Here is a 13468-nt window from a genome sequence, read left to right as displayed (position 1 = left end):
ACTGCTCCTGCCAGATGTTTTATTGACCTTTCCTTAGTCTCCTAAAGATCTAACCAATCATTCCTTTAAGTTCTGATTGTTTTGAAGGGAGTGATTGTTTCTTGTAATTTGGGATGAAGCAGTATCGTGCGAGCATCTAGAACATGAGCTCTGAACTCATGTGTGTTTGAGTTTCAGCCCTGCCCTTGACCTGTGTGACTTCAGGGAGGTCACCTAACTGAGCCAAACCTATTCTGTCATTGGTTAAAGCAGAGATGATAATAAGAGTTCATTACCTCTTAAATGTGATGTAAGCATTAAGTGCTTAGAGTATTCAATAAGTGTTAATCACACACAATAAGCAACCTAATTTCCTGACCCAGGCCGATAAGCTGCTTGAATATTTGGTATCTGAGTTGTTGGAAAGGACCGTGTGATTTGGGGAAAGTCACTTGATTATTCTGAGTTCCAGAAAATGTGAAAACAACTGTAGGACAATGTGCTCAATTACAGAACGACTTTATGGGCTACAGTAGTGGATAAAGCAGACAGTTGGTGTTTATGGGGCTTACACCGTAACAGGACTGGAGACTGATTTCACCTTGTGAAAAGGTGCCACATAAGCAAGTTAGAAAATCAAATGTGGCTCTCCCTCTCAAGAGAATGAGATTCGTGAACCCTTCTAGTCACCAGGAGCGACAAAGATAATGTCAGTAGTCCCCAACAAGTGGCAGAACCTGGTGAAGTACCTTACTGAGGGATTTCCAGATGGCTAAGTAGGAACTTGAACCTGCCTTTTGGGAGCACGGGCCCGGGTTGTGCAGAACTGGCCGTGTCTGCCAGTGGTTGCCTTGCCTGCTTGCTCCGGTGGGAACAAATACGTTAAATGAAGTCTGGGATGTATCTTGTGATCTGGAGCCTCTGATGGTAGAGCAGAAGTTTCTCGGGCACAGAACTTCAGTCTCTCTGAGTTGAAGGTCGTGCCTGGAAGAGGTATGGGAAGGGAGCAGGTGGCTTTATACACAGTATCAAACAAGAGCTTATTTTTCTCGACCATGCCTTGTAGTATCAATATTTCAAGGATCTAAAGGGGCCCCTGGGAAACGGATGCCCAGCCCGGACTAGGAAGATAAGGGGACAGGACTGTGAAGGATAAAGGGAGGGTGGGAATAGGCCTGGCAAGCCTCCAGAGCACCTTGCAGTGCTCACAGCTGTGAGAGGAAGGCTAAGAACAGAAGAACTGGGAAGAAGTGGCAGAATGCAGCCCAGTTCTGAGAAAGCTGCCCAGCCCATGGAGTGTCCCCAAGCGGAAGTCACCCAGCAGAGGAGCCCGGTGCAGGGCCGGGCAGGAGGAGGCTGGCCTCAGCAGGAACACTGCTGGATCCAGAGGGGCCACAACTGGGGCTGTCCACCAGGTTCCCACGGTCTCGGGGAGGGGTGCAGCACCCCTTTGTGGAGGGGACAGATCCTAAACCACATACCTTCTTGGGGAGCTGTGGCACACGGTGGTAGGTCCTTAGCAATCTGTAGGCCCACAGACCCACCTCTGGACCATCATTTGGTACTGATTTCCTAGGTCAGTCCCTGGGGGTGCAGCCCTAAGCGGGGTTGGTAGAAGGGTTCTTTTACCAGGGTAGGGCACTGTGAAAGTACCATGGGGGTGTCCTTCTCCAGAGAGGGTGGCCATCAGATTCCCCTCTGGAGGCCAGATGACTTGGGCCTTGCTGAGGAAATAGCAAGTAGAGAGGCCCCGAGGCAGGCAAGAACTTAGCCTGCTGTAGGAATGGAAAGGGCCTACATGCTGGAGTGTAGAGAGCATTCGGAGTGGGGTGGCAGGGGTGAGGTTTGGAGGTGAGCAGGAGCCAGAGAAGGCAAGGCCTTGCCAGCTGTGATGATGCTTTTGGACTTTCTTTCAGATACAGTGGGAGGAATTGGAGATGTTCTGAGCAGGGGAGGGATGCCACCCGATTTAGATTTTGTAAGGTGCACACCTTCCTGCTGTGTGGAGAATCATCTGGAAGGTAGCAAGCGTGGTAGTGGGAGACAAATTGGGAGATGAATTAGGAGACTTAACAGCAATCCTGGGGAATGGCAGTGGAGACTTGAACCTGGGTGGTGTCAGTAGAAAAGTGGACTGTTTTAAAAGTTATGTTAGAACTGACTGGGCTTTCTGATGACTTCTCTTTGGATGAAAGAAAAGGAAGAATCAAAGCTGTCAGGTTTCTGGCTTCGTCAGCCAGATAGTGATGCGGTAAACCAATCTAATAGGGAAGCAGGTGAGGGACGAATGGGGGGATGAGCATGCCAGGAAGTTAAGACCTCACCTCTGGACAGGCTTGGATGCCCATCAGCCAACTGCCAATGTCAAGGACATCGTACTTGGAGCACAGGTGTCCACGTGCAGAAATGATTCTTGCGGGGAGGTTAGGCTGGAGATAACAAATGTTTGTCAACCTGAAGAAGGTATTTAAAACTGTAAGACTGGGGTGGTATCACTTGGAAAAGAGAGGAACTTCAAGGAGCCTAACATTCAGATGAAGTTGAGGAAAAAGAGTCTGGGAAGGAGAGAAGAGCCAGGAGAGGAGGGAGTCAAGCAGCTCAGAGGAGGGTGCTTTGGGGAGGGGGTGCTCACCTGTAAGGGTCTCAGAGAGGAGGGCCGGTAAGAGGACACTAGCCAAGTCTTGGCGGCATGTGGGTGCACTGGTGATCTTACCAAGATCACCTTCAAGTTAGTGGTGCCAATGGAAGCCAAAAAATGGGCTAAAGAAGAAAGGTAGAAACAGCAGGGATAGAGCAGCCATTTCAAGAGTTATTTTGTGAAGGGAACTGAGAGACGAGCCAGTCACTGGAGGAGGATGTGGAGTTCCAGGGAATCTTAAATATTTGTTTGTTTTAAAATGGAACAAGTTGGGGGCTCCTGCCTGGCTCAGCTGGTGGAGTATGTGACTCTTGTTCTTGGGGTTGTGAGTTCAAGCCCCATATTGGCTGTAGAGATGACTTAAAAAGGAAATCCTTAAATAAAACAGAACAAGTTATGAAAAGAACACTGGGACTAATAGTCTGCATCCCACTTGGCTGAGATTAGATTCTCAAACAAAAAGAAGGGCAGAACCTGCCCTAGCCACGGGGTAGAGACGGCCAGGGTGGCACGGACTCCTGCTGGCTCAGGACAGTCGGGGGTGACTGGGAGCAGGTGGGTGTCCTTGGAGGGGGTCCTGAGTGGTGTCAGTCCCATGTCTCCGACCTAGCTCTGATGTGATGAAGCGAGCTCCTCTGTGGGTGCTGAGTGGGGACTTAAGCCAGGCCAGCCTTAGAGGACTGCAATAAAGATCTGTAACGGCAAGAGGGAGAAGCACTCTCCTTCCTCAGCACATGAGAGCAGCAACCAGAGGAAGGGCCAGGTCCAGCCTTTGGGCCTTGGGAACATTAAAACAGACCCTGGAACAAGGAACAAGGTCCTCTGAGACCCGGCTGTGCCATACACTGCTGATCGAGGTAGCCGGCTACCCACAGTGCAAAAGGTGGTGAGCCAAAAACCCTCTCTTGCCATTTCTTTCACAAGGGTTTCCCAAACTCGTGATCATCTCTGGCAAGCGGATGACCTGGGGAACAGCTGCCATGCCAGAACAGTGGACTTGTAGCAAGAGCCAAAGTTCACTTAAGAAGATCTGGGAAAACGTGCTTGTCAGAGATTGGATAATTTCCCCAAGAAGTCTCTGCTGCAGTTTGAGAGCAAGAAAATGAATGGCTCAGGTGAAACCATAAACCTTGATATTCATGGTATTGCTAAGAAAATAATGTGTGACACAGATGTAGAACAATTGGAGAATCCCTTAATTTTCCTGGAAAAATGGGAAATAAGGAATAATATATGGGGCTTCAAGTTAGGAGACTGTATCAGGGAAAGAGAATTTGAGATGTTAGCCTCTGGAATTTACCAGGCACTCCAGAAACAGGGCTAAGGACTGGAATATGGAAGCCCTAAGATAAGGGGTGTCAGAGGAGTGTATATATCCAAAAATTAGAAGCGATCAGAAGTGATTTTATTTCCCTGTGGGGGTTGTAAGTACTTGTAGACCACAGGCCACTAGCTTCTGTCGGCCATGGTTTCCTAATCCTGATTCCAGAAAGAGGCAAGATGTGGTTGAAACAGAAGTGTGTCTCAGTTCTCTGAGCCTTTACTAGGATGCTCTGCTAGAAGAGTGCATTTGGTAAATTTTTGACGTGTTGATAATTTCATTTCTTGAGATGATGAATGAAAAATGACAGTAGACTATTTAGATATACTTCTCTCCTAGAAGGAGAAAATGTCTCTTTACAGAGTTTGGAGTTCCATGTTGAAAGGTATTCAGGCTGACAGTGGGCGAGTGGTGGGAAAACAAGAAGAAAAAAAGCCATGCCCAGATGTTAGCAGGAAGAGCCTGGGTGAGCAGACAACTTGGCTCCTAGACGGGATGGAGTCCAGCTCTGGCCTCTGGGAGGCTTAGCTTGAATGAGGTGCACACTGCAAAAAGTTCAGGAGACCCTGGGTAGGATCTCATGACCAGAAACTAGAAGGCACCATGGTGTAAGAGAGAGCCTTCCAAAAGGCAGCTGGGTCACATGGTCACATGACTGACATGTGACCGAATGACAGAATGAAGTCACTGGGGTACTCTGGACCAGTGATGGAGCTCTCTCCCGATTGGGAGACACTGGTAAGAACTAGAATCTGTAGGAAGATGGGAGCCAGGGAAGCTGAGGCTTTCCAACTAGGGCTAGTCAGTACTTAGAAATTGTGTTTGGAGGGTAAAGGTAAAGAAAGGAGGGGCATAAACTATGGAAAGAGCCCAGATGTCTGACTGATGAACAGTTAAAGAAGATGTATGTCTACACGATGGAATACTACTCAGCCATCAAAAAGAATGACATCTTGCCATTTGCAATGACTGGGTGAGACTGGAGGGGATTATGCTAAGTGAAATAAGTCAGTCAGAGAAAGACATCATATGATCTAATTCATGAGGAATTTAAGAAACAAAACAGGATATAGGGGAAGAGAAGAAAAAGTAAAACAAGATGAAATCAGCAAGGGAGTCAAACCATAAGAGACTCTTGATCATAGGAAACAAACTCTAGGGCTGGCTGGATGGGAGGGGGTGACTGGACCCCCTCCCGTGGACACGAAGAAAGCACATGATGTGATGAGCACTGGGTATTATATAAGACTGATGAATCACTGAACTCTACCTCTGAAACTAATAATACACTCCATGTTAGTTGAATTTAAACACATTTTTTAAAAAGAAAGGGGCATGATGTAAAGACAAAAGCTGCCAAGACATTGCAGGACACCGCTATGGAGGGATTGGCAGAGAAACAACCTGGAAATGTTGGGAACCTTCCAGAAAACGTGGCCTTGTCAGTATCTGTTTCTGTAGTCGGGGATCAGGATTTTCCTTTTATTTTATTCTTTTTTTTAAAAGATTTTATTTATTTATTTGACAGAGAAATTACAAGTAGATGGAGAGGCAGACAGAGAGAGAGAGAGGGAAGCAGGCTCCCTGCGGAGCAGAGAGCCCGATGCGGGACTCAATCCCAGGACCCTGAGATCATGACCTGAGCCGAAGGCAGCGGCTTAACCCACTGAGCCACCCAGGCGCCCCAGGCTTTTCCTTTTAGATCTGCTGAGCTCCAAGCAATCGCTGGCCTCTCAGGGTCACATCTAACACTGAAAAGTTCTGCTCTGACTATATTAAACTGTGTTCCACGCCTGTTCCAAGACAGCGAGGGCCACTGGCTAAGGCGGTAGCATCGGCATTGCTGGGCCTGCAGGTAACGAACGCAGATTCCTGGTCGTCCCCACCTGCCTTCTGTCCCCAGCTGATTCAGAATCCCTCAGGGTAGATGGAGCTCCCGGAATCTGTACTTCAAACGCGGTTCTCAGATGCTTCTATCCAAAAACAGAGCTTCTGAACCTCGGAGCTACATTGTCTATCCGCACCTCTTCTTGCCCGAGGCCCCCACGAATAGGTGGCTTACAGCCTGAATATTTCTTTTTGTCCACCACAGCTGTGCCACGACTTAACCGATGGGACAGCAGACACGATTTCCTATGGAACAAAGCCTTAAAAAAAGAAAAGTCATAACTTTTCTAATGGGTAGATTTGCAGTGATTCTCAATTCAACACATTAGAAAAATACAAATGCCTAGGCCCCACCCCAGACCAATTAAGTCAGGATGTCTGGGGTAGGACCCAGGCCTTTTTTTTTTTTTTTCCTGTTTTGTTTTGTCTTAATCTTTCTAAGTGGTTCTGATGTAAGGCCAGGGTGGAGAACCACCCATGTTTAAACATTAGAAAAGTATAACACTTCATCAAAGGCTCCATTCTTCGTGATACCTTTAAATCAACAAATAACTCCTTTTTATTTCCTCTCCATCAAAGATAGCTCTTGGAAAGGATGAAACCAATCTGGCTAAAAGAGGACACTCTATATAGGTAGCTGTACAAAATAGATTTGTGTCTCTTGGCCCTAAAAACTTGCTTTCAGGGCACTGCAAAGATTAGCAGATATAACTGAGCAGCCGTAAATTCTTCCAGAGAATAAGGAAGGAGAGTGCCAAAAGACAGAAATCAAGGAAATGTCAACCCAATTGTCCAAAAGGTGACTCATGGACAATACAAGCCAGTAAGATTGAATCTGTTTCCTGGAAAAATTATAGCATGCTTAATTAAAAAGACAATTTGTGTGACTTCAAAAAGGAATCAGTAGGAAGAGTAGACCATTGGGTAGATCAGGGGTGCTGGAGGTGGAGGTCATCTCTACCTCTGACGAGATTCATGATTTATGTGAGTTTACAGCTGCTTGAACACATCCAAAGGGACCTCTCATCTGTCTAGGACTAAGATTCTTTGAAAGTTATAGTTGTGAAACTTTTTATTATGAAAAAGAATTTATGTAAAGAATTTTATCCAAAATGATGTTATACTCTAACCAAGGAATGGAAAGAAAAAAAAAATATATATATATATATGTATTCCTCTTCATCAGAGATTGTGTCCTCAGAATTAGGATGAAATAACTAGGGTTAAAAGAGAACACTATATAGATTCCTGTGGAAAATCTATTTATTATGTGTCTTGGCCACGCTTGGAATAGCCCAGCACACATTCCTCCACATTATGCCTCGAAAAGCTCCCCCTCTCCCTGTAAGGCTGTGCAATAATACGTAACAGACTTTGGCTTATTGGGCTCTTAGCCCACCTCAGCTGTTTCAGCTTCAACTCTGGTGACTTACTTGTGCTCAGTGTTTGCGCAGATAACAGAGAACTGTCTGAGCGAGAGCCGGATGGTGTTTATCGCACTGTAGATCCCCAGGGCCCAGCCTGCTGTCGTGCACTGCGCCTCCGTGTTCTCTGCACAAGCTCACCTCCTCCTAATGACCACACAGGCTCTGAGCGTACCCTGCAGACTTAGCTGAAGACTGCATTCTGGAGATATTTGCTTTCCAAAGAATCTCCCGTTAAAACAACAACAGCAGCAACAACATTTTTATCTCTACTAAGTATCCCTATTTTCCAATCACAAAAATTTTCTGGAATATTGTTGAAGAGCCCAGCTTTATTGAAGAGCTCCTGGGTCCTTCACAAAAATGCCTTTCCCTCAGATGGAGACAAAGGTAAATGGATTTTCTGAGTGCCCATCAGAGTAAGAAGGCAAAGTCGAGTCCAAAAGCCGGTTTGTGGGACTACCGGTGAGCTGGATCTAACAGAGACCTACAGTATCAAAAACGTAAACAATATCGAAGCTTATTTCTTTTACCTAATAGTTTGAAGGTCTGCTGCCTAGGATCAGTGAAGTGACTCAAGGGTGTCACGGACACAAGCACCTCTTGTCTTACTGCTTCATCATCCTCAGCAGGTGGGCCCTCGTCCGCATGGTCCTGATGGCTCCTTGTAGCCACCAACCTTAGGCCAGGGAGGAGAGGCCGGGCACAGGGGCAGACCCTCCCCAGAAGCTGCAGCCCACATTTACACACACACCAGCCACAAGGAAGGCTGGGAAATGTCTTTATTTTGGGCAACCAGCAAAAATTGAGATTCTATTAAGAGAGGAAGAGAACAGACACTGGAGAACAGCAAGAAGTCTCTCCAGCATATTCCTGGAAAATATCGCATTTAAGAAGGGGGAGTGGGAGGCTCAGGGAGGGAGGAATCATCATCTCATGCAAAGAACGACATCTGGCTTCAAGGATCTAAGTCACCCTCAAAAAGGCTTGTGCTGTCCCTGGCCTTCCTTTAGAGGGCATCAGTCAGACTGGAGGGAACGCCCCTCTACCCCTCATGGGGGGGGGGCGGGGCTGCCTTTCTGGGGGTCTGGGCTCTGGGGTCTGTGAGGTGGCCTTGAAGGGGAACAGAGTCACTACCCGACGCCCAATCCAAGCAGACCCAAAACCTCGTTAGGTCATCATGACTCAAGAACCACAGACAAAATTCTGGGCTGGAAGTAATGGGCAGAAACTGGAGGAAGCAGGTGCTCCCAGCCACAGAGCTAATTAGAAGGAGAAACCTGTTTTCCACGCGCCCCCGCACCAGCGCACATTCTGCGTCCGTGTCACCCCATGCCTCCTCTGGCACCCAGGCATTTTCAGTCAGTTCCTGGTTGCGTTACTTGTACCTGTCCGCGTGGCCCGCTCTTTCCTTAGCGCCCCTCCCTTTCGTCCCTCCAGCTGCGGAGAGCAGTTTTTCTGGAGCGGTTGAGCAAACCCTCCTACGTCCGTTCGGTCCCCTCCCCCACTTGTCTTTTTTAAACAAAGAGAATGCTGCTTTCTATTACCAGAAGGAAAAAAAAAAAAATGCTGGAGACAATTCTGTCCTTTAGGTCCACAGGGCAGATCTCGGGTCGCGCATTCTTCTACCTGCGTGGAACTTTAATTAGTGGAAGCAGGAGCTCTGTGCCAGGAAAGGGCAGCATATCGCTGTCTTGATCTGCAGAGCAGATTTTTTTTTTTTTTCCTCCCTTAATAATGCTATTTCAAGCTGAATGCCACTTGCAGTTTGGAAACCGACAGCGCGTGTTATTGGCCAACTGGTCCTTGGTCCTTTCCAGGTGTTAGCGTCCCCCACAGGCAGTGGTCCCCGCTGGTGATGGGGGAGCCCCGTGAGCTTCACAGAGCGCCTCCTGAGCCTCGTCTCCGGTCTGCCCACAGGCTCATCCTGCCAGTGAAGAAGATGTCTTGTCACCCTCATTTCGGTGCTGCAAAAACCGAGCTAGGAACGGTTAAGTGACAGAGAACGAATTAAAACTGGGTCCGATCTGGGTTGCTAATGTAAGATGTTCAAGAACTGTCCGTGGTTAAAAGAGAATGAGTGTCTATTTTTAACAATGTTCTTTTCTCCCTGCCACAGTCCTGAGATTGCCCTCAACTTTGATTTGATAGAATTATTTTCCACAATCCTCTGTGTCAGGCTTTGAAATTCGGTTCTGCCTCTGGGTCTTGTTTTGCCTTGAGGTAAGAATGGTAAAGCAGGGATCTTCCTTATGTAATCTCTGGGTCTTATATTTTAGTTCTCTACCTGAAAATTTGTAAAGTCACTTTGAATCTACTGCAGTAAAGGGAGACAAGTCTCTCATTTCTGCTATTTAAGAATTAGATATTTAAGATTTAAAGAACTATATATAAATATTGCTTATCCAGAAGCCTTCTGAATATTTCATTTCTAGTGGAAATGCTGGATGCTTTTAGGCAACTTTATCCCTTACCAAATAACTTGAAAGGGAATTTTTAAAATTCTGTAAGGGTAGCCAGAACTGGTTTTTTGTTGGAAGAAGGTAGTTTGCACAGAAAGTACTTCTCAGTTTATAAGACTGCCAGAAAATGGATCTTATATTGAAAATAGCTAAGAGCACAATCATTGTTTTAAGGATTCTTCAAGATGGGAGTAAATGTTCAGTATTTTTAACATGTATTGACATGTATCTGGATGAGCTCTTTTAAAGAAAAATCACAAGTTTTATAAAATCTAAGAAAGTTTAAAACTGTGTCACTTATAATGTAAAATTAAGGCAGTTGAAATTCAGTGGTTGACTCATAGCTCCCACATCCCTCTTCAGTTCTCTGTAGCTCAGATGGTTTTCTTTAAAAATTAGTGATATCAGCTAAATGGGACTATTTCCCACTCCTACCCACAGAGAAAAGTGCTTTTTGTGAACATGTCAGCTCCGTCCCATCATTACACGCCATCATGCAGTGCCACAGAAGCAGGCTGGCTGCTCACAAGCAAGTGCCAATATTAGTACAGTGTCAGGAGCTGAATCCAAATCAGACAACCCCCAAATTTCCACCCATTTACTTTATGCACATCAGCTGCCTTTTCTTTTTAAGAAATTTTGTGTCTTGACCAGAGCTTCAGAGTCTTCCAATCTGGCTTTTTTAGTGTGGACATGGGGAAACTGAGACACAAAGCAGTCCAGCAACTCACCCAATGTCACACAGCTCGTAGCTGAGCCGAGAACCCAGGTCTATGTGACTCCAAAACCTTTGTTCCTTCCGCAGCGTTGCTTCACAGAGCAGAGACATCTGGTCCATGCCCTCTCCATGCCTTTTCCTACATGGCTGCCTTCCCCTGGTATCAGGCTAAGTAGGAGGCAATCTCACAGACTTCCGGAGAAGCCTCAGGGTATGGGAAGCCAGCCACCACATCCCTCCCTCAATCTCAGCTCCACTTTTTGCAGACAATGTAGGTCTCTCCAGACTAAGCAGCTCCATCACTCCTTCCTATGACGTGCGTTCCCAGTACCAGTCCAGCTGTCAGTGCCTCTTTTATTAAAATGGGACCCAAAGTGGAACTCCTGTAGCCTATTCCTCATCATTGTGCTTCCAGTGTCCATCAGTCCCACTGCTGTCCTGCTGGTCTCCCAGGCCCCCCAATTCAGCCGTCTTTGGCTCTGCTTCTTCCCTCCCAACTCCCAGCATCCAAGCAATTTCTGGCACAGCTCAACCTCTTTCTACTCCCACGACTCAATATTATTTACTTGACTGTGGACCTAGTCCCTTCACTGGTTTCCTTGCCCCAAGTCTCTCCAGAAATGCCTTCCTAATCCCCAACAGCTATACAAGTTCTGATCACTGTTGTTGTCACTCCCTGGACTAAGGAGCCACCAGCCCTAGACTGCAGTTTTGCTGTGTCTCTGCTATAGCTCTGCGGCTTTAGATACATGATTTATACCTTCGGCCCCAGTTTCTCCTCTTATGAAGTGAAGATATTGAACAAGATAGTCTCTAAAGAGATGCCTCCGGTTCTAAATTGTTGTGTCTCCCCACTCTGATCTGCTCAGCAGACTGCTTCCAAAGAAATCTTCTTAAAACACTGATTTTTTTTTCCCCCTGAAGAATTCTTCAGTTGTCCCTCTCTTCACATAAATCCCAATCTCCATAGCCTGGCACTAAGGACCCCCTACAGATTGGTACTGGACCCCCGCTCCCCCCAACACACCTTATTGTTCCATGCTCTTCACAAACCCACACTCAGGCTAAACTCAACCACTCACTCGGGGTCACACTTGGGCCAAGCTCCCACCTCTTTGCTCTTGCGGCACCAAAGGCCGTCTGCCTTGTGCTATAAGGGGAATATGTGCCTCGGCTTTGTAAGCTTCAAAGCAGGGCCTGCACCTTGCTCATCCTTGTCTCTCACACAACACTGAGCATTTAGGGGGCACTGAGTAGGTAGCGGTTGAGTAAATTTATTCAGCCCAAAATTGCACTAACATTTTTTGGCCATCATATCATAGCCTTGACTCATCCAGTCAAATAAAATCCTGAAGCCTTTTAAAAATATAATCTTTAATTAAGTGAGTTTTCTTTCATTCTCTCCTTTTGTCTACTTTTGAACTGATATTCAGAACTTCTATTGATGGAGGTTACATTTTCATGCATTGTTCTTATCTCTACAGATGTTTTCGGTTCTTGATTCTCTTATCTAGTTTATTGGTTTCCCATTATGTTATCCACAGGGGCCATGGGTGTACTGACCATTTCACTGAAGTTGCCAATAGTAATGCTGAACAGGAGAAAGACTGGTAGCTTGGAACGTCATTCTCTGGCTTGACAATGACCTCTCATCCAGCAGTTCTGGGATATGGTTACATAACTACATACGACAACCTGCTCTTTTATTATAATTCATTGTGTATATAGACAATTTAGAATAATCTATACATTCATTCAACTCACTTATTAAGAACCAAACAGGGGGTGCCTGGGTGGCTCATTTGGTTAAGGGCCAGCCTTCGGCTCAGGTCATGATCTCAGGGTCCTGGGACTGAGCCCCTGTCAGGCTCCCAGCTCAGGAAGGAGTCTGCTTCTCTCTCTCTCTCCCTCTGTCCCTCCCCACCCCACTCATTCGCTCTCTCTCTCAAATAAATAAATAAAATCTTAAAAAAAATAAAATAAAACAAAAGAACCAATAAGCTAAATCAGGTACAAGGCAGTCTGTAAGGCTTTGTGTAATATAAAACAATGATTAAGATTTGGCTCCTGCCTTCTCTGAGCTGCAAAGAGCGAGTAGGACTCATATAGACCAAAGTAGTCCAAAGTAGGATGGAGGTAGGTCAAAGGACTTAGGGAGTCAAAGGATGGAAAAAGGCACATTTCTGCCTGGCTGAAGCCTTACAGAATGAGAAGGATTATCATAAGTGGAGATGAGGATATTAAGGTACAGGCTAAGCTGCCATACCAGAGAGAGTCTACAATGTGGAGGCTTTACCACAGTGGTAGTTCATTTCTCTCTCAGCAGTCAAGGTAAACAGGTGATCCAAGCCAAGCCGCTCTGCTCTCAACAGGCTTCCCCTTGGTGTTCAAGGTGACTACTCCAGTCCTCACCATTGCCAGCCAGAAGGAAGGGAGATAGAGACCAAGACAAAGCATTCAGGTATTTTAAGTAGGTAACCAGGAAGTTGCTTACGTCGCTTACATTCATATCACATTGGCCTGTGCTGAGTCATGTGACCACACCCAGCTGAAACGGAGTCTGGGAAATGTAGTCTTTCACTGGGTAGCCCCATGCCCAGCTAAAATGATTACATTTGAAGGAGAAAACAGATACTGGGAAGGCAATTCACAGTCTACCATGAGGAGAAAGACAAGTCTCATATTCCATGTGAGGAGAAAAACAAAAAAGGGGGTTTTTTGATTAAAAAAGAAAAAAAAGGGGGGATTTGATTGATAAATTCTCAGTTGAATAGAAATTACTCAGAACACAGATTTGGATTTAGTAGGAAAAAAAATTAAAACTTAAAAAGAAGGAACAGGCTGTCTTGAGAGTTAGAATTCTTCACCTCTGAAAATAGTCAAAAATTATACAAAGAATTTATACTGAGAGGGAAGATATACAAAATGTCAGCTTCTCAGACTGGTGGCCGGGTGATGGGAGGTGGGGTGGAGAAGAGAGGTACAGGAGGGGCACCCGGGCAGCTCAGTCGTTGAGCGTCTGCATTCAGCTCAGGTCAT

General features: G+C 46.1%; 1 long non-coding RNA gene across 2 annotated transcripts; it reads right to left on the bottom strand.

Moving 5' to 3' along the window:
- Positions 1–274: 274 nt before the first annotated feature.
- LOC123391447 lies at positions 275–12908 on the bottom strand. Of its 2 annotated transcripts, none has more exons than XR_006606132.1 (3): positions 12696–12908; positions 2304–2408; positions 275–963 (listed from the first exon to the last, which is right to left on the bottom strand). It is a non-coding gene; the product is annotated as an uncharacterized LOC123391447 (long non-coding RNA). The 2 variants fall into 2 exon arrangements; XR_006606131.1 differs by having other exon boundaries at positions 276–963; positions 2304–2433; positions 12726–12908.
- Between the last annotated feature and the right edge of the window lie 560 nt (positions 12909–13468).

Source organism: Mustela putorius, unplaced genomic scaffold (assembly GCF_011764305.1).
Source record: "Mustela putorius furo isolate JIRA1106 unplaced genomic scaffold, ASM1176430v1.1 tig00000228_pilon_pilon_pilon, whole genome shotgun sequence".
NCBI classification, from domain to species: Eukaryota; Metazoa; Chordata; class Mammalia; order Carnivora; family Mustelidae; genus Mustela; species Mustela putorius.
This window is presented reverse-complemented; position numbering and strand designations above follow the sequence as displayed.